The sequence below is a fragment of the Tupaia chinensis genome, unplaced genomic scaffold (assembly GCF_000334495.1).
Source record: "Tupaia chinensis unplaced genomic scaffold, TupChi_1.0 Scaffold000161_1, whole genome shotgun sequence".
NCBI lineage: Eukaryota > Metazoa > Chordata > Mammalia > Scandentia > Tupaiidae > Tupaia > Tupaia belangeri.
In genome coordinates, this window is record NW_006159632.1 from 4,189,610 (window position 1) to 4,197,113 (window position 7,504).

Genomic DNA, 7,504 nt, shown 5'->3' on the forward strand with positions numbered 1-7,504 from the left:
ACGCTTCCTCCTCTAACCCGTAAATGACAAAGTTGGACTAGATTATTTCTAAGAACTTTCAAAGCTGGCCAGTCACGATTCTTTTGTGTTCTACATTGAAAATTCTTTTACTTCTTGGGGCCAAGAGTGGCACAGAATAAAACATAACACTCTCTGAGGCTGGCCCACGTTGGGGCAGGTGCGTCCAGGTCTGCGTCTGGAGACCTCTGTGAGCACGCCGGGCACGTAGCTGGGTGGACCATGCATTGAGACCCTCTTAGGGGTGCCCTCCCTGTCCCTCTCTCTTTCTCTCTCTCTTGCCCATGGAAGAAATAAATAGATGTTTCAAAAATTCTTTTGCTAACTTTATTTTATTTGTAGAGATTTAGAAAATTTAAAAGCACACATGTTATATCAAGGGCCACATACCACCAATGACAGGTGGAAATACAAGCCAGTGTCCTGTCCTTTTTCCTTGGCAAGACAGGCACCTCTTGGCCATCAGAGTGGAGCTGTGCGGAGGGCCTTCTTGACGCTTGCAAAAGTCCCATTTTAGCAAACAGCTGCAGAGGAGGAGAGGTATCCATTTCATGTCCACACCGCCTTCTCCCCGCCCCTCTTCTCTGCCCCTTGTCCAGTAACGATCGGGTTAGGAACGAGAGGCCCGGCTGAGCACAGGCAGTGGCACATGGTCTGCCTGCTGGAGCCACGGGGTGATCAGGACTAGGACCCAGGTTGCCCTAAGACACGCCAGGCATGTGCCATGATGCCGCAGGCCGGGAGGCGGGGAAGGCGGCCGCACTGGCACGAGCTGCAGTAGTGGTACCCCTCGCTCACACCCTCTTCCCTTCCCTCTCTCCCTCATAAGAGAAATGAAATAAATAAACTTTTTTAAAACATAAGAATGAGATTGCTCCTGAAGCAAACGAGAAATGACAGAAAGGGCAAGAGGACGGCTCTCGTAGCACAGGTGCCACTGAGGCCTTAAATTTAAACAAAACACAGAGGTCTGTTGGCATTAACAGCCCTGCCAATTACTGCCCCGCTGAACCTCCTGTCCACAGACCAGGGGATCAGAAAGTGACAGTGGCAACAGCTCCAGGAAACGGGCGTCTGCTTGGCCTTTTCCCTGCCTCAGACCCTTCCGTCCTCACAGCTGATAATGTGACCGCTCACCAGCGGGGCATCCCTGGGGCACTGGTGACACTGCCATGACTCCTCTAGACCCAGTGATCCCAGAAGGCACAGCGGGGCACACGCCCAGCAGAGCGAGCCCTCCGACTGGCTTAGAGCACGTGGACCAGCTCTCCAAGCCCCCTCCCGTGGGGCGGTGGGATGGTGTGGCAGTGGGCAGGTTGGCCGAGAGGTAGAAGCTCCAGCCCCTCCCAGCCCCTCGGGCCAGCTCCCGGGGCAGGACGGGAGTGGCGGTGTGGTGGGCACGGGGCAGACACTCACCCTCGTGCTCGAGTAGAGGGTCTCTCATGGGTCCTGGAAGGCGAGGACTAGAGGGTTTTTATGGATGTCAGACAAGCGCCGAGTCTGCCCCACAACAAGAACCAGTGTGAGGGAAAGCAGGCCCCACAGGGAACCGGGGTGAGCACGCGGGGTGAGCACGCAGGGTGAGCACGCCGGCTGCCGCCCTCTGGACGGGCACGGGAGATGAACGAGTCAAAGCACAATATGGGCTGGGACACACCTGGGCGTTTAGTCCTCCGATTCTCTCTCTGGACGTGGACACATCTGCCACTCACAGCCTCACGGCATCTCTCTCTGAGACTCCCGTGTCTAAACTGTCACCGGGACACCACTCTCAAGTCTTCAGGAACGTCCAGCTTCCCCAGCTTACTTAGCAAACTGATGAGACGTCATATTGTACATGACCCTGAACTGTTTCTAATGCAAAGCGTCCGTCTACCTCGTATGATTACTCTTTTTTAAAAGGGACGAGCGAGAGAACACAGAATGCCCAACCCCGTCTCAGAAGAGACCTGCTGTGGTCGAGGTGCTGGTTGAAGGCGCTGAGCACGGGGAAGGCCCTGAGCTGCACTCACGCAGTGGCACGGTGCGATGGGGCGGCCCTCACCGGCCAGCTCTCCGCAGCTCCCACGCCCACCGGGAAACTGCCGACAGCTTGCGTCTAAGTTCACTTGCATCAGAACTCACAGCTTTATTTTCAACTGATTAACTTGGTATTTGGCTTATCCAAATACTCCAAGTGTTAATTCAACCAGATCTCTCTGCCTTTCAAGTAATCTTATTCCAAACCGAAACTACAATGCAGTGCCAGGAACATTTTGACTTACAGACGTCTGTCTGCGAGAGGTTCTGGTTGTCTAGAAAGAAAGGAGTCAGAGAGGAAGTCAACAACTAACACCCAGATACTAACAGTTCAGGTTCGACTACTCTCTACCCCTTTCTTCGAAGTTCAATGATATCTTTTTTTAATACACAATAAGGCTATAAATCTCCAGCTTCTTATGTTTGGAGACAGTAACCAGGTTGGCACCCATTTTCAACTATTCTCAGCACCCAAATGCACTTAAACATTCCAACAGGATCTCAGTAATTAGACTCCAGAGCTTTTTCCACGAAACTCCTGAGTTCAGTCCCTAAAACACTGTAATTTCATCCAAGCGGAAAATGATCCTTCCTCCAGATTTATTCTGCTAAGTGATCCAAAGGCAATTTCATATTTCTATTTTAATCCCTGCTCCCCTAATCTGATGATTTAATAAGTAATATACCTCCGTGGTGTTCAAGAAATACTCTGAACTGGTTGCATTTTTTATTTAATACTGATTTATATATAGTCTTTCTCCTAAATTTCTAAGCATGTATGCTTTCCATAGCTATGAAATTTGCCAGAAGGCTGTACTTTCTGCTTTGGGTTTATTCTGCGTTTCTGAATCAACTTTAATTATCGGCCATCTGGCTACGAACAAGCATATGTGCGGTCCACGTCTGCGGCGTCCATTGTAACCTTGCATTTCCCCAGGCTGCTTTCAAAATCTGTTGACCAAGCAGCAGTTCGCTGATTCCTAAAACTGGGGAATATTGTCAATTTCATTCTCTGAAAGGTTTTTGCCGGAGTAAAGATGGAACGTTTACTGGATGAAGAACGGGAAAACAGACCATGACGAGCTCAATGACTGAATAATAAGAAACAACCCAGCTGACCACACAGGTGGCTGAATCAGGAACTGAAACACCCTCATCGATGCGGCTCCGAGAGGAAGCTGAGACGGTGGCAGTGGGGGCCAGCGCTTGACAAAACAACCCGACGTCCGACGTCCGTGGGACTACAGAGGCCAGGAGTTTGTCTTGGTGGAAAACATTCAGAAGTCCTTACTTCTATTTTTTTCATAACACACAATTTGACATGAATATTTTGAAGGCCCTTCATACGAGACACAGGGCAGAAACCAGAGGCTCTGCCTGGGGCCGTCTCAGCAGCCACACCGCCGTCCTGGGGTGCTTCCTGAGAACAGCGGAGTCCCTTCCTCTTTCTGAGAGAGATTTTTCCTATAGGTCATGTGAGCTTGCTGGAGACAGAGAGAAACAGAAGGTGAAAAATCACCCCCCTGGAGGGATGGCCACACAGCAGTCCCTTCTCCTCCATTCTCCTGGGTCTTTGGGCACACACGCACATGCGCCTGGCATGAATTTTAAGCCACTGGGTTCGGGACTCGAACTGCAGTCCACTCTGTAGGAGTCCGGCAACATAAGCATAACACCATCTGCTGGTCCCTGAGTTCCCATCTTCTGAAGATCTCTAAACCTCTGTACTTCTCCAGCCCTCCAGAGCTGGAGGGTCTATTCTGGAGGATAAATTAACACCTGAAAAGTTAAGGCAGGAAAGACTAACAGACATCTTACCAGCAGGAAAGAATGAGGAATGAGAAAATCTGACTAGCAGGAATATAGAAGACACCAAAATTGCAAAGAAATTCAGTATAAAACAGTTCTCAGGGTGACATTAATGGAAACCAAAAATTGAAGGTGACCAGAGGAAAGCTGTGACATAGGCCCCAGGCAACCAGGCTGTGACAGCTGGCTCCCAGTCCCGGCGTTCTGACTAGCTGATCACTTCAAGGCGGTGGTCGCCTGGCTTCCAGGACTCAAGAAGCTCCAGTCGGAACCAGTACTTTGACTCCTACGTAGTAAAAGAGGAAAGGGTGGAAACACCAATTACCAGTCTCCAAAAAAGAGCTATCTAGGGGCCAGCAGGCGGCATGGAAGTTAGGGTGGCTGGATCCCACAAGGCCACTTGGTAGTTCAAGTCCTGGACCTGACCGTGTGAAAATCATGCCAGGTGCATCCACATGCCCAGAACCCTGGGAGGAGGAGAAGGGGATGCAGGGTGGCCATCCCCTCCTAGGAGGTGTTTCCTCTCTCTCACTCTCTCTTCCCCCCGCCTCCCCGGTGAGCACATATGCCTTATAACAAAAGAAAGAGAGCTACCTAAATAATAATAATTAGATCCATATTTTAAGTTTATTAAAGAAAAAAAGCACAAAGAATTTGCAAAATACTAAAATAGTCTTAAAAATTTATATCTACTTTTTTACCCTCCCTTGTTCTGACATTTAAAAATCAGTCCATTTCACTCCAGTACAGAAGAGAATCTTCCTTCTAATCTGTTACATAGGACTTCACCCTCAAGTTTCTCAAATTTACTCAATTTAAAAAAAAAAAAAAAAAGAGGGGAGAAGGGCCCTGCTTCGTCGGGCCTCGTGTTCCCTGGGAGCAGCATCCGTACCCAGCGGATGGAGGGAGGAGTCTCGCATCCCCTTCCTTCATGGCCAGCCCTCTCTGTCCTTCCCAGAGAGTAGCTGAGGCTTTTCTCATGGCTGGTAATGACGGCTTCCCAGGGAAGGGGAGGCTGTCCGGGCTGGCCATTTCTCTCCTCCCCGCTATCAAACATGCACCAACGATGCTGGGACACTTACGACTGTGCGAACTCAGACCCTCAGCAGCCTCATCGGCAAAATGGCATAAAGTGTGTTTATTGCCCAATAATTTTATCAGGTTACTGTAAAAAATTAAAAAGTGAGCATGGTTATCACACCAGCTTAATGAAGCACAGCAGAGAGAATAAATGCAAGTCGAGCGGACGCCCCTGCAGTGGTCCCCATACCCAGGGCACTGCCTGCACCCCAAAGCCTGGCTGCAGACCTGTCAGATGCTACCTCACTGCACCCACATGCTGGGGCAAATCCTCCTCACCTCCGAGGAAAAGCAGCAAGTCTGCTTTGAGAGAAAGAGGTCAGAACCCCTCCATTGTCAGTTTTACACACGCAGAGCCCCCCTCGCCCTCCAAGTGACCTCTAATGCTCTCAGTCGAACAAGCCACGTTTGACAAACCTACCAGGTGGCGGCATGACAGAGGAGAGGGACAGCCCAGAAGCGGACAAGGCCCCTAGAGGCTGCTCGGGCATAGGGGCAGTGGCCCTGCAGTCTCTGGATGCCCTGCTGGGCAGCCCCTGGACACAGTGACAGGACACAGGTGGCACACAGCGCTCCAGGCAGCCCTCCTGGGGCCTTCGCTGCACCCCTCCCAGATCTCGAGTTCTGATTTCCCGTTCGGGCCTCACTGCCTCGCTGGGTGCCCCTGCTCTAAGCAGGTCCATATCTGAGAGGACAGGGCCAGAGGTGAGACACTGAGTTTCATCATGTCGAACCTCACCTGCAAGGGCCCAACAGCAGCCAGGCGTGTACGCTGCAGAGCTGTGCACACGTGTGATGGGGACACCTGCACACCCAGAGCCAACACCTCTCTGGGGAGCCCAGGGCAGCCCCCAGCTTTACCACCCGCCCCAGCCCGGCCATGCAGCCTGACTCCCAGATTCCCCAAGCAAGACCCGGCCCAGCTTCGTGGTCGGGTTTGTGTCTCAGTTTGTGCCAATGGCGCGTAAATAGATGTGATGTGTTTCTTCCAAACCTTCAAGCAGGGCTGTCCCTGAGCAGCCAGAACCTTTCCCACAGGTCACAGGGAGTCCCAGAAGCTGAGACTGAGGAGAAAACTCAGTGCGCCGGCCCCATGGACGGTAAGACCCCCCAGTGGGGCCTCTGCAGCATCACGCGCACTGCCACATTCCTCGGTCCTGCCTCCTTCATGGTCGGCCATGTGCATGGCACGCAGAGCCACATGGGACTGTTCAGGGCCACTTGGGGCCACGCGGGCCAGTTGGGGCCATGCAGGGTTGTGCAGGGCATGCAGGACACGGAGATCTCCCTGGCTGTCCAGGTGCACAGGACCAGTGGGAGCCAGGGGGAGATGAGCCTTTGGCACCAGGGGACACAGGCAATGGGCCACACCACCCTCTCCTCCATTCACGCCCAATAAACACCCGCACCTCCCACCAGGGATGTGGCCCAAGAGGAACATGGGAACGGCCTCCTTCCCGAGTGCCACACTTGACCCCCACGCCACTACCCTTCACTGAGGATGGGCAGCGTCTGCACGGCAGGGAAGATTGGCGGGGCGTCGCGCGGTGGGGGCATGCTCCGTGCATGAAGGCATCCCCTCAGCCCCACGTGGCAGAGACAAGCGGGAGAAATCACGGTGCACGTGGAAGCCCGGGGCTTAGAACCCGGGGCGGAGTGAGGGACATTGGAGAAGCCTGTCATCTAAGTGGCTCCGTCCCTCCCACGTCCTGCTCTGTCAGCATCCAGCTGCAGCCATTCTGACTCCCTGGGCACTCAGAAACACTAAGAAAAGGATCGGTTCAGAGCCCAGCTCCATCAGCCGCTGCCACGGAGTTCTTTATTTCAAATGAGGAAGAAGGATTAGTCGAGGAATGACTTTCTTGGCTCTGGGAGGGAATTCTGTCTCAGTGGTCTGAACCCACGGCAGCCACAGGTGGGTACAAGACGGCCCCTGCCAGCTGCGTGGCCAGGGACACCTCCTGAGTTTGAGTGTCCTCAGCCAGAGTGCCGACGCTAAGAGCAGCCCGCCCCGCAGCCCAGCGGCCAGAACACAGGCACGTTGGGGCAGCTTCCCGTGGCTGACACCAGGCCACAGTCCAGGCCTCACCCCTTCTCCATCAGCTGGGCCCGGGCGAATAACGGCAGGAAGCATTAGGGCTAGAAGAGACATGAGAGGGCCCCAAGCGACTCCCTAGAGCAGCACCCAGAGCTCAGTGTATGGGCTGGCAAGGACGTGACATGTGTGTAGGAGAGAAGCCACCACGGGCCACTCTAAGATGTATCAGGATGGGCAGTCAGGGCCTCCGGGAGGCAGCAGTCCCCTTAACAGATCAGCAGGCACTGCCCAGGCCCGTCCACATACAGGCCTAGCGGAAACTACCTCCAGTATCATCCCGTCCCCAGATCAGCCGGTGAGTGGCTGAGTAAGGCTCAGCACCGACACGCAGACGGTGGACCCATGTTCTCAACCATGCCAGGCAGGGAGCCTTTCAAGTGCTAGCCGAGCAGCGTTGACCCTCTCCTGGCATCACACCTGTGGCACCTGCAGCTCTGACTCCTGTTTGCGTGTCCCTTTGGGTTCCCCTCTCTCCACTGT

At 53.4% G+C, this 7,504-nt stretch overlaps 1 protein-coding gene across 4 annotated transcripts in view; it reads right to left on the reverse strand.

The window, feature by feature from the left end:
• The window catches only part of DISC1 (DISC1 scaffold protein), a 311,563-nt gene that overhangs the window by 162,291 nt on the left and 141,768 nt on the right, over nucleotides 1-7,504 (reverse strand). The gene's annotated exons all lie outside the window — the stretch shown is intronic.